Source organism: Gallus gallus, chromosome 8, assembly GCF_016699485.2.
Source record: "Gallus gallus isolate bGalGal1 chromosome 8, bGalGal1.mat.broiler.GRCg7b, whole genome shotgun sequence".
NCBI lineage: Eukaryota > Metazoa > Chordata > Aves > Galliformes > Phasianidae > Gallus > Gallus gallus.
Window position 1 is genome coordinate 2,709,117 of NC_052539.1, and position 13,926 is coordinate 2,723,042.

A 13,926-nucleotide genomic window follows, 5' to 3' on the forward strand; every position below is an offset into this window, starting at 1 on the left:
AAGCTAACATCTGTTTTAGCATCATTTTTACAAAAACAGCAGAAGGAAAAATGTGGCGTTTCTATAGTCCACTTAAATCTAGCACAAATTGGAATAGGGGAAAAGACAAAAAGAGAGGAGAAACATTTTCATGTTATATCCATACCTTTTGTAGGAAGACCTCAGTGGTGAACATCTGCAGAAGTTTTCTTGTGCAGAAAAAGTTTAAGTATCTCAGCTTCAAAACCCTGAAAGATCAAGTTGTCTTCCCCTGGCACAACATGGTCAAGTTTGTAAATGTGCTTGGTACTTCAGTTATTACTTAATTATACACTTAATACTCAAAAGCTCTTATTTTTCCATCTAGAACCTTTATCCATGCTACTTTACATCTGGCAGACTCTGTAATATTCCATAGGGAACTGATCAGTTCCTTCCCAAATGTTCTCTCTCTTAATTTATCAATCATTGGCTGTGATAGAATAACAGTAAATTTCTGTGTTGCACTGTGATTGCTCTCAGAATGACTCCTTTATAACAAATGGTAGCATTGGTTTCTATTACCTCCTTTTTATCCTGTGAGTCACATGGAGCATCCAAAATGCCTGAAGCTTCAAAACACTTTCATTGTGAATATTTCTTCTAAATATTTCAGTGCTATACATCCAGTTTCTAGACTGTAGTAGTAAATATAATGTTTTGAACTGAAGGCTATGGTATGTGCAATCTATCCAATAACTTGTTCTAGTCCATTAGGTCCTTTAACATTGGATTCCTCATGGTTTTATTTTCTTTTCCCTCCAAGTAAACGCGTAAGTTCAGCCCTTCCAAGAGGCCTGTACATCATGGCCTCTTCATTTCTGTGTCATTGGAGAGACTATCATTCAACTACTGTTAAAGTTTTGCAGCACAGAAGATTTGGTACAGAATGCCTTAAAACAGCTGTTAAAGATTTCAGCCTCCTCCATGCAATCATCTGCTAATTATGTTATCAGTCAACTTCCTGGTGGGAAGTATCAGTAAAACAGAAACACTCATTAAGAGATAAAAACAGTGTTGATACTCACAGATAAAAACAGTGATATTATTATTTACTGAGAAGTATCCCTTGAGGGACAAATTCTGTCTCCACATATAGAGATGTCTGTGAGACAGTACTGTAGTTTTGTGGTAGAAACCCAGTTGCTAAGTCTCATATCATTGCACTTGACTTGCTGAGTATCAAACCATGGTAGATGAGGGAGGAAGGCATTAAGTTAAAACCAATCAGTGCTGGGCAGGTTATCTACTGAGTTAAGAACAAGAAAAAAACTTCACCTAACTCTCAGGCACAGTCTGCTATCTTTAGCCATTAGTAACTGGAAATGTAACAGCTGGACAAGGATCGTATGCCTGGTAGGAGCAATTTGCAAGATTCGAGCAGCAGTCCTAGCTATAGATTACTTCTGCCAGGAAAGTCTTTCCCTGTCTCCTAGATACTGTATTCTGAGTCAAATCACTTTCTGCAAAGAAAAGAGTTGGTGCTTTAGCTTTTTACAGTGTTAGAGTTAATACCACTTGTATTTCAAGCATCTTTAAGTTACAGAGCTCTTTCAAAGTATAGTGATTATTGAGATATTTAATAAGGAGTAAACACTACAGAACAGTCTCTCTATTATTCTAAATAGACAAAAATGTTCTAGGGGGTTTTAATGTTTTCCTCACTTTGTTTTTTCTTCCCCTTGTGACTAGAAAAAACTTCAACACAGATAAGAACTGCGTTAAACCAAATCCGAAAAAAATTACAGATGGAAAAAATGATAAGCTGAGTTGAGAATGGAATACTGTATTATATTTGTTCCTTATGTGACAGCTTTAACATTAACATCTGTTAATTCACAACATCCCCTGACTCCAGAAGGGGTTTGGTTTCCCATAGAACTGAAGTAAGGGCACTAGTTACTTATCGCTACTGCCATGTAATTCTCCCTGTCAAGCACAGACAGCTCTAGCAAAGATGGTATGAATGTTAGCCTCTATATTTAACTGAATATACTCTTTTGAAAAGTAAGCAAGCTCTGTTTTCAGCACATACAACAAACTTGTATTTGATCAGTTGTTTAAAGTGGTGTAACAATCAGAAAGATCAGCATGGTAGAATGGTGATACAGGAGATATATTGATAAAGGGACTAGAATGATAGAAGTGTGTTATAAAGAAAAAGGGAAAGCGCTCACCCATCTCTGAAGGTCAAGGCTTATAACGGAAACTCCACAAAGAAGAGATCTCCAGAAAGAGATCCTTCCCTAGTGGCAGTCAGACCTTAAATGAGGTCTAAGAGAGGTGCAGCCAGGCTCCACCCCTTCTGGTCACACAACTGAATTGCCTTCACCTGTGCTCCCAGGGCTGTCTGGATCCTTTTCCGAAGTGCTTGATTAGTGGTCTAAGCCGTGACTCAACAGTTACGATACAAGTGGTTTAATCAGATATATGAGCTACTATTTAAAAGGTGTTTTTGCAGTTATTACCTGGTTTTTAATTACTGTTTGGTGCTCTCAGTAGTCACTAAAAAAAGACAATACAGACACACAAAGCGTAGCAAAATATTCTGTAGTATACAGGCATTGACTAACAGACCACTTTTCATAAAGACTGTCAAAATCATGTGGATTTTTGACCCAATGGGGAGGATCCCAATGGAGGCTCATCTCACAAGAGAAGTTAGATGTCCAGTATCTCCCTGATACTGAGGAATTCATTTTCAAAATCTATTCAGAGAGTAACCCAAGTAATCATTTAGTTTTTGTACTAAATAGACCACAGATTGCATGCAAATTACAATTTAGCTAATATGACACAAAACCCCCCACACATTTAAAGTGCACTGAATTTTAAGGGCCTAATTCCTTTTTGCTTCCCATTTTTTCCTTCTATTTGGCAATTTACGGATTACAGAAATGATTCAGAGTAAGTGTCTCTGAGGATATCACTATGGATGTCTGAGAAATGGTAGAGGGGGAATGTTCGTGAGTCAGACTTGTGACATGCTCCATGGGCTAATCTGAGACTTCTGGAGTGGAGATGTTGGAGAGCTGGAGTTGTCTAACAATCTGCTGCTGCTTGTCTGTGGGCTACGGTGACCTGTGGAAAATTCTTTTCCTTTCTAGGAATGGCAGTGCCACTTCACAGAGACAGAAATGTTCATACGGAAAGAGTTGAAAGTACTACTATGCCTTCTTGTATTACCCTAGACATTTGACAATTCATTATTAGACCTCCTTATGTTAATACAGTTGTTCCACAAACACATACCTCTGATCATTGCATGCAGGTATTCCACCTATTACTAACTGCTCTGCCTTAAGTTATCAATATAGACCAATTTCCTTGTTATAAAGCAATGAAAATGGAAAAGTGAACAAAAATCACGGAGTTGTGACAACCGCTCTATACCTTATCAGATAGTAGGGTGGAATCTTAGCCCACAGTGACAGCAAATAGCAATAGTTTCATTAAGTCATTAAGTGGTGCAGGATTTCACTTGCATGCAAGTGAGGTGAATGAGAGTTTCTGTAAAAGTAATAGTTGAATTTTCTACTTTTTCATTCCCAGTCCTACCCTTTTCAATACTTCTCAAGCTAAGAGCAATGTTTATTGTAACAACTAAAGTCATTATATCTTTATCTTCTTTTATATATTTAGTAATAAATTCTTAATAGGAAAGACTATTTTTTTTCTATTTTTTTCTCAATGCCAAGCAAAGCGATATCCTCATCTATTGGAATCCTTAATGTTCTTGTTTTTAAAAATAAAAGAAGCAAACCAAAACAAACCACAAAAATGATCTAGAAAACATTTCCAGAATCAGGACCCAAAGAAAACTTTATTCAGATTAACCGAACAACGGATGTTTTGCCTTTTTTTGTGTGTAAGTATTCAAAGTATTTATTTGGCAGAATATTATTTCATCAGTTCTTCTATGTACTTTCTTACTCCTATGTTACTTACATACCAAGTACTTCGCTTGCTGAGAAGTACATATACACAATTGAAAGACCAGACAAAAATGTTTTTAACATTATCACTTGCATGTTAGCTGTGTGTTACTGAAACAATAGAAAAAAACAATATAGAAAACAGAAAAACAAGAGTAAATCATTAGCAATTTTGTTGTGCAGCTACATTTATCTGAGCACCTGATATATGTATATATATATAGGAATATGCAATATTCTGACAGCTTGTTCCTACTGCTTTCCCTCCTCAGAGCCAAAGTAGCTCATTCTAGTCCTGAAGTTTATGTCTATCCTGTTAGACTACAAAGCATTTTTATCAGTTCTGTGACCACATGTACAGCAGTCAGTCTTGTAAATTAATGTTGATGAACACATTTCTGTCTATATAACATGATGTCACACCACATAAAGGGAATTGAAACTTATGGATTTATTATTTCTTTGCACTGAAACTGACTATATGTGCATAAGTGTTGAAATACTTATTCAGCATTACTGATTACTTTAGTGTGCTTATTGTTTGGACTCAAGGGCAATGATGATTAATTCTATCATGCTTAGGCAGCTTCTACTTTATAAGTGCAAAAATCCTCTTCTTTGGTACACCTGTAAGAAGTTACCTGGCTTATTCTATTAGGATTCTCTCAGTTCTAGTTACAGGATGGAATACATATTATTTTATGACAAAGGACTACCTGTTATTTTATTCTTCAAGTTATATCACCTTCCTACTCAGTTTTTTCTTTCCTCTTTGATTTTCAACCTAATTTTCTTCTATTAAAAAAAAAGTAAAAATGATGGCATATTTCTATGCATCTTTGGCCACAGCAGCATTGATGTTGAACATTCTTTCCTGAAGAAGAAGTCTTCTGTGAGGACAGGTTCTCACTTTGTATGATAGCAGAAACAGAAACAAAAACAAAACAACCTTTTAGGGTTGATTACATTTTCTTATATATATTATTATTATTACTTTTACTTGAAGTTTTAGTCTCCATAGAACCTTTCCAAATGACTTATAAAAAATTAAGTACATGATGTTCACTTCAGACTTCCCCCTTATCTATCTCTTCCAATTATCTCATAATGGAGCAGAGTGCTACAGCTCTTATTCTATTTATATCTGTCATTTGCTCTGCTCTTAGTTTGTTCCCAGCCTAAATCCAACTTGAAGGTCTTGGCATGGGTGCCATTTGTTCTTTTTTTCTCCTGTCAACATTCTAACTGGTACTTGTATTTTTATCAATCCTAACATATGCTGTAAACATTTTTGTTGTTGTTTCATTAGCTTTTTTTTTCCCATGATTTTCTTTAGTTGCCATTTTTTACTCTTTACTTTTCTAATGTTGTGGTTACAACTTTATGTCTGGTTACAATTCCAATTTTTTGTTTACAGACAATTTGTTGTCTACCATTGTGGATGTAGCTTATGCAATTCTAAAGAAACTGAAATCACTCCAAGCTGAGAATTATCTCCTGTTCTTTTAAGATATTAAGGCTTTCTCCAACTTGAGTAACTACAGTGTAGAATAGGATCTTTGTGACTATTATATATATATATATATATAAAATTATATATATTATATAGAGAGAGATATTATTATATATATATTAGACAAGGCTTTCTTAGAAATTCATAAAGAGAAGAATAAGAAAATAAAGGAAAGCACTGGGATATATAAAAATCTGCTTTTGAACTTCATATACATTTGCCTTGTATTTTCATTATTAATTGTATTTGTATGAAATCCAGAGACCTTGAATCTAGGACAAACCATAGTAGAAAAGCCCTGTAGGGAAACAAGAGCATATGACTCGCATTTCAAGAGGAATGTGTCAGAAGTCAAGCAATTTGCAGCAAGTAGATGGAACACAGGACGAGAGTGTCCTGATCAAATATAGATCAAACAATGAAGAGTTCAGCATACTGAACTACCTCCTAATCCTGAAGGCATGCAAAAGACTGATACTTAAGAAGCACTTATAGCGTTTGAAGACAAAGATGAAAATAGAATTACTGAAGGAAAAAAACAAGTTTACAGTAGTAACTGGAAAGCTGCTTCCCTCCAGACAGTGGTTTGGTAGCCTTCGTGTAGTAGCTATGTATTTGTGTAGATGGAGTAGGATGGGAGGGTTCAGCTCTTTGCTGTGGGTAGCTATTACTACTCCAGCACTAACTTAATAGAAAAAAGATAACCCATAAAACTCCTCCTGGAATACCATAGTTTTGCATCCTCTTACTTGCACTTCTTTCACAGTTGTAACCTTGAATGTAGAATGATCCATTTTGATTTTTATAACCCTACAAACTTGAATAGGTAGCTATATCGTGCTTTATTTTAGCAAGCTAGCAGATTACACTGTTGTTTTAGTTGACTACGAATTCATCCAGCTGAAATTGAACATTACAAGCCTTTTACCCTTTTAACAAGAGATAAAAGTTCTCATAATATTAATCTTTTACCAGTCATACCTGGCTCTGCTCAGCTAGGCTTCTTTTAAAATCAAAGACTGCGTAGTTTGTTAATAGCAGATTAAGCTGGTCGGATTGGTCAGTTATTTAGCGGAGAGCAGTAAGTGATAAGAGGAAAAGCATAAGAACAAAGCAAGTTAACACACTGAGTCTTGTTCTAAGATCATTCTGGTAGATCTCTTTCCCGATTCCTCTCTCAATGAACTTACCCCATTCTCACATATACTTCCATATCCTCTCCATTTTGTTCTTATGATCAATATAGTTATTGAAACAGACCACAGTTCTTTTCTAATGATTCTGTAAGTTACCCTGAACTGCAAACATACATATTTTCCGTATTCTGAATACAATGAATAAGTGTTGTGAATAAATGAATAGTATGAATACACTGTTTTCAGATCCAGATAGCTGGAACTGATAGTAGTAGACCTGGATGTGCAGTCCAAGCGTAGTCTCATGGCCTAGATAGCTCTGCATTGTCAGGTCTCTGGCAGCAGTCCTTTCTTTGTAGTACAAGCTGACATCGAAGGCCAATGCTTGGGCCTCTTCCCTTTCAGAGCTGCTAATCTCTGCTCTGCAAATTGGAGAAGTAAGGAAATCAAGGTCCTCTGTTCTCTCAGTTTGAGCCCCACATTATATAAAGTAGCTACCAACTACATTATAGTCCTGAGCAGCTTCTATTTGCCACAGTTTTCTCTTGTGTTAATTGTAGTCTGTACCTTCCATGTAACAATTGATTCTCTCTCTTTTTTCTTAAATTCACAATTGGAGAAATACTCAGTCCTGTCATTTGGTCTTTGCGGATTACTATTGCAATAGTGGTTTAGACTGTCACACTTAAGTTCAATTGCACCTGTCAAATAAATGTCATTTTTCTGAACATAACTGTCTTAGCTCAGCAGCCCTACCTGTTATTTATGTTACATTATTTCATAGATGTACACATGAATTCAGCTTCCACTTAGCATAAAATTCACCCTACCTTCCTTGTGCTGTATAAACTCTTGTGGATGAATCTACTACTCAAGGCCCTGGAGAGCAGCATGGGCACTTACTCCACACTCAGCCTTTTCTGGAGAGGATTAGGAGGTGACAAACCAAACCATGTTGACAGCTGGGGGTGGCAAGAGAGAGTTGCAGGGATTAGGGATGAAAGGAGAGGAGTAAGTGGCAATGGTGGTAACAAAGTGAAATTGAGAACTTTTCTCCTTTCCCATCTCCCAAGATGAAGAAACCAAAGAAATGTTCTACTTTTTTTTCCCCCTACATTTTTTTTTTTTCTGTTTCCTGAAGCAAACGTGCAAGAGGTTAATAATTGAGGAATCAAATGTGTATATATCACAGGAATATACGAGTGTGTATACATCTTCAACCTGGAGAAGAAGGGAGAGTTGTGGGGTGACCTCACTGCAGCCTTTCAGACATAAAGGGAACCTATACACAGGAGGGGAATCAACTCTTTGAAAGGGTAAATAATAGCAGGACAAGGGGAAATGGTTTTAAGTTAAAGGAGGCAAGATTTAGGTTGGATATCAGGGGAAAGTTCTTTACTAGAGTGGTGAGGTGCTAGAATAGGCTGCTCAGGGAGGCTGTGGATGCCCCATCCCTGGAGTTGTTCAAGGCCAGGTTGGATGAGGCCCTGGGCAGCCTGGTCTAGTATTAAATGTGGAAGTTGGTGGACCTGCCTGCGATGGGGGGGGGGGGTTGGATCTTGATGATCCTTGGGATCCTTTTCAACCCATGTCATTCTATGAGTCTATGATTTATCATCTGCATGTAATGTCACTTGAGGTTAAAATGAGCACCAGCTTAATTTTGGTAAAGGTTTAAATACTTGAAGGTTATATTATCTCAAGCATTTCAGTGTTTAATTTTCCATGACCTACCTGACAGTAAATTCCTCTATTATCTGAAAATATAGTTTATACCTGGATTACATCTGCAGCATAAGCACATGTGAATTATAAAGTGTGTGCCAAACTTTCACTGACTGGAGTGAGTTTTATCTGCAAGGTTTCTTCTATTGCAGACCGAAAATATTTATCTCCATCTATATGGATATGAAAGCATCTTCAGTGCACTCAGATGCTTTTTTCTCATGGTTATTAGTTATCTGCACTTCAGATTTCTATTTGTTTTAAAGAAACAGGCTATATTTCATGCTTCATTTCTTCTCCGAACATCATTAGCACGGTCATTTTATGAGAAATAAAGCAATTTAGTTATGCCTAGTTTTCATCTTGAAGGAAGCAATTTTAGGAGAAGGAAAAAAAGAAAAATCAGATCTGAATGGCTTCAGACAGTTCAGACAGATTAGATTTGGTGTCCAATTAGAAAAAATAAAGTAGGATCGTAAGTGTAAAATGCACTCGCTTTTGGCTTACCACTTAGAGGGGAAACTGGAATATTTCCATATTTGAAGGACAAATGCAGTGTTGTTTTCTGAAACCACAGACATTTGCAGTTTATCAGATGCTTCTTATAAGACTTTCTTAGCATTTTCAGTGAAGATGGCCTTATTTATGCTGTTTTTACTTCAGAGCTCAGTGGGAAGCTGTTAAACAGCTAAGACTCATTATCATCTCCATACAGTTTTCTAGGAAGCAATTAAGACAACCAAGCTAGGGCAAAGAAGTATGAGAAGAACATAGCTCCCAAAAGGTTGGAAGCAGAATACAGATCACTTCCCACTAAGACAATGTGATAAAAAAGGCAGCTTAATCTCTTGCACAGTAACTGTAGTTTTATGCAGGGAATAACTTTAAGGCTTAGAAACTTAGAAAATTTCAGAAGTTTTTTAAAAATTGGGTCAGAAGACCTAAACAATGCTGAAAATGAAACCAAAACAAGACTGTTGATCAGCTTGATGAATGCATTTTGCTTGGAAAAATTCATTAGATTTTCTGCTTAAATAGGGATAAAGAAAATCTAAAGCACAGTTACCTTCTCGAACAAAACAATTTTCAGAAGAAAAACAGGATTTTGTGATTTTGACATGACTTGCTGATATTTCTACCTTAAAATTCAGAATTAAATGTCTGAAACTTCTCTCCTTAAGGAATGTTAATCAGAGAGTAAGACAAAATACAGATATCATGTAAGTTCTGCTATGAACATCATTGACTACTGTAGGTAGTTTAGGACAATTTTTTCCCTTAATGTTATACTTCCTTTTGGGGAGTACAGCTAACACCTCTGTATGAAATACTATGCCTTATATAAAAATGTAGGTTAACTTATTGAGCCTCAGCATTTCATTTAGAGGAAGACCTTCAATGTTTGTTTTGTCAATGGACTTGACATACCATCCATTTTTTCCAGTAAATGCTATTGGTTTTAATGGAAAATTAGCAAGCAGATCAAACGTAATACAGTTTAAAAAAATATCAAAAGCAGAAAAGTCACAGAAGTAATAAGAAAGTCAGATGTCAACAATACAAAGCTGTGGAGTTATATTAGAGAGGAATCTATAAATACGTTCTTCTGAATCTCACATTGATCTTCAGACTTGCACATAGAATGTTGTACAAATAAAATAGCAAGAAAATGCCTTTCTGGGAGAAAAATATTAATGAAACGCATGAAGCAATAAGGGAAGTCCCACTTAGGTGGGGAGAATCTTTTTGCTGGTGGTACTGGGCATTGGATCTGACAAAGGTAACTGGCACTGGATTTCTGATGCCACATTACTAAGCCATATTTAAAGTTATGTTTTACACTTGGTCATGTGATGCTTTGAAAATGACAGATTGGGATTCACCCACAAGGTTTTTGTTCCTTTTTTTGGATTCTTTTTTTTTTTTCTCACGTATCCATCTGCTCTTTTTATCTTTTCCTTGTTGCTCCATTTTCAAAAAGCTAAACCTTAATTTCCTATTTTTTAACTAAAAATAAAACCAAGAAAAATGATATAGTCATTGAGGATATCATGTGCTGACAGTTCTCAGCTTTGTCCCACTTGCTACTTTAGAAAATGTGCAGTTTTGAGAGATAAGAAAGAAAAAGGTAACTTGAAGAACAATAACAGATTAGTCAGATGAGTCTATGTTACAGATAGGAAATAGAGTTTAAGTGATTTGTAATTTGAATGTCATCCATACTCATAAGCTAACTTTAAACACTTTCAAGGGACTAACTTTAAGAATGTTTGCTCAGCATTTTCTTAAAAAGTTAAGGCACTTTGGACTTAATCTTGGTAAACAACAGATCTATTCACACATGGTGCTTCCGGTGTTTTAAATCTTGGGCTACTACAGAAACAAAAACCATAAAGGGAAAAAGAAAAAAAAAAAAGCTGCTATACCAACAAAGATGACTTGCTTTCTCATATATAAGAAAAGTGGCCATATCTAAAGAGAGCAATGAGCCTGAGATTCTTACATCTTGAGATGACAGAATCTACTAGGAGAATTTAAGGCTCCTATTTATCTGAATGCCTCTTTTCTCTCTCACTGTCTAGGTAATATTCATTGCAGTGTCCCTCATAGTGTTTAACTGCTAGCACTGTAAGAAAAATGTGTTAAATTGACAGCATGGAAACTGCACCCAAACTTATCAGAATAATACCTACTGTAAAATAACATCATATGTTAAGTCTTGGAGTAGCAATATTATAATTCCATCAATGCCATCATCCATTTTTGAACATACAATGCATATTATATTACCTGCTTGCCATTATGTTTCTGATTGGCCTGAAAAAAGGTGTCTTTCAGGGGCTATATATCACCAATAGACATGTATGGCATTTATACAGTTCTGCAAAGTTTATAAATGCCTTGATATCCGTGGGCTGTCTCTACATGCAGCACTGGAAGCAGGCTGAAAATTGATTAAATAATCCATGAGGAGAAGGAAGACCAACATCTCAAAAGATTGAGATCTCTTAAGGTTATGAAATGATAACATTTCAATAGGTACAGAGATACCCATGGCACAGGTGAAGCTTTTGTACACTAAGAAGAAAAGGAATGACTTTCAGATTTATTGTTAATCTAAATGATAAAGTGACAAGAGGAGATGGATAATGAAAGTGTTGCCAGAGTTAATGACACCTGGTCACAATGTCATTGTTGACAATGACATACAAGGAGACCTAGAGAGAAAGCTATGCATTTTATTATGTTTGTGGTTAGAGTTAGAAGTGATGGTGCTGTTGTGGTTTAACCTGGCAGGTGGCTGAGCTCCACACAGTGGTTCGTTCACTCCCCCTTCTCAGTGTGATAGAGAAGAGAATCAGGAAAAACAAAGTAGAACTTGTGGGTTGAGATAAAAGTATTTACCAAGATAGAGAAAGGGAACAGGATAACAATTATGAAAAATGTACACATACATATATGAAAGATTTTTATTTATTTATGTATTTATTTATTTTGAGAGAGAAAATGAGAGATGAGACAATCTTACTGAGGTAACAATTCGTTAGAAATGTTATACAGACAGAAGTTTGGTAAGCAGTGAGAAATAGCTTCAAACTCTCTATTTTCAATATTTAGCAGTAAAATACTGTAATAAAAAAGTAGAAAATACTCTAAGAACAATAATTTCTAATTCCTTCATACAACATATGTGGTTTACCCAGGCAAGCTTCATGAATGTATCCTCAGAGAGGATAGATTCAATGAATAGACTGTTGTAGTTGTGGAAGTGTCTGCCATCTAACTTTTGCTTTAGAATGTCAACAGGTGATAGGAATGTTTAGTTGTGATACAGAGGAGTAGAGTATGTTAGGCACATGAACTGTCATCCTCCTAAGACAGTTTCATTACTCATGAATCACCAGCTGTCCTGTTTCTTTTCATAGTAAAGTAACTTTCATAGCAAAGTAATAGCAGTCTCCACCCGTGGAGTTTTAGCACACAACACTCTTATTCAGCATACTTGAGAGTCATAGAAGCTAATTTCCCTGAGACCCACTAGCATCTGTTTGTGGTGGGTGCTGTTTGTTCCAGCTTGTAAAATTCTATGATGGAATAAGCAGGCCCAGAAAGTACAGTGTGTTCATATGATGACTTCTCTGTGAAGCTCTAAACAATAAAGTATATGAGACTTTTTCTAAAAGCTGTATAAAAACAAAAAACAAAAAATCCATTTAGCACTGAAACAACTTCATTTTGAAGCGGCTATCTACACCATATTTGATAAACTTTCAATTTTGAAATCTAACACAATTTCACATATACTGGATTTGATAATCCCTATTAAAAAGAATGCTGTTTATACAAGTTTCTTCTAGCAGGAAAGACAACATGAGATTTCCCTTCCCAAAAAGAAAGATTTAAATTAATAGATTTAGTTTCCTCCAATTTGGCTCCACTTGGACCAACCTGACTCCAATATCAGGAAACAGTAAATATAAAAATTTTCATCTCTTAGCATGCACATAGTGAGAAATCCCACTCATACTTTCATTTTTGCAGGAATTATTTCTGCCACAGCTACTACTTTCTAACACAAAAGACAAAAAATGTAAAATTGAGGATGCAACATGATAATGTAACTACAATAAAATATGACTAAGGAGTTAGTGTTACATAATAAATAGCAATGAAAAAAATGCTGGCAAAGTTAAGAAACTGGATCTAGTGATTTACAGTCTTGAGAAAGAAGAATTTGCATTAGTGTCCTTGATGTGTTTTTGTGACTGTATTTTGTATTATATTAAAACGTACTACTCAAATTACATCTTGACTGGATTAACATAGTATAATATATACTTGTACTTTAGGTACTTTAAGCTATGACTGAAAGATTCTACTGACATCACTATTATCTGATTTTCAAATAGAGAAGACCACTATTAAGGGTATATAATTTTAAACACAAGCTTTAGAAATCCAACCACCTGCACATGCAAAAGCCAGCATTATGTTTTCAAGAGGAGCAAATGATTTCAGTTATTTGTGCAAGAGATACATTTACTTGTATTTGTGCATTTTCAGTAAAGCTGAACCAAGAGTCAGTAAAGCATTTGACCTGTTCTTTAACTCCCCAAGTCAGGTTTTCATGGAACATTCAATTCCTACCACATAGAAAAAGTCAGAAACGATCGACTAGCTATGTACACAAGATCCAGCATTCATTAAACATTTCTGTCTGTCATAACGGTGAGTGTATTAATCCATCAGTTTGACTTACTTTTTGAGCAGGGTGCACTGAACTATGACTGCCTTGGTACAGGGAGAAGAAAAACATGAACAACAGTACAAACATAGAACAAAACTAAAACTATTCCATAGGTCAGGTCATCTACATACATAGATAGTCAGCCTGTTCTGCGTGTTTCACATTTCATCAGCATCAGAACCACCGCTTCCACCCTTCCACTGCTTGGACCCAAATTCCAACTAGTGTTTCTGTTGCAACAGAACAATGTTTCATAGAAGTAGTACATTGTAATGAATTTCACTTACTTGAAACGTCCTAATTACCAAGTCTGTAATGGGTCCAGAAAAGCTTCTACAAGGCTTTCCCTCT

General features: G+C 35.8%; 1 protein-coding gene across 6 annotated transcripts in view; it reads left to right on the forward strand.

The window, feature by feature from the left end:
* The window catches only part of KCNT2 (potassium sodium-activated channel subfamily T member 2), a 117,025-nt gene that overhangs the window by 6,671 nt on the left and 96,428 nt on the right, over positions 1 to 13,926 (forward strand). The window lies entirely within an intron of this gene.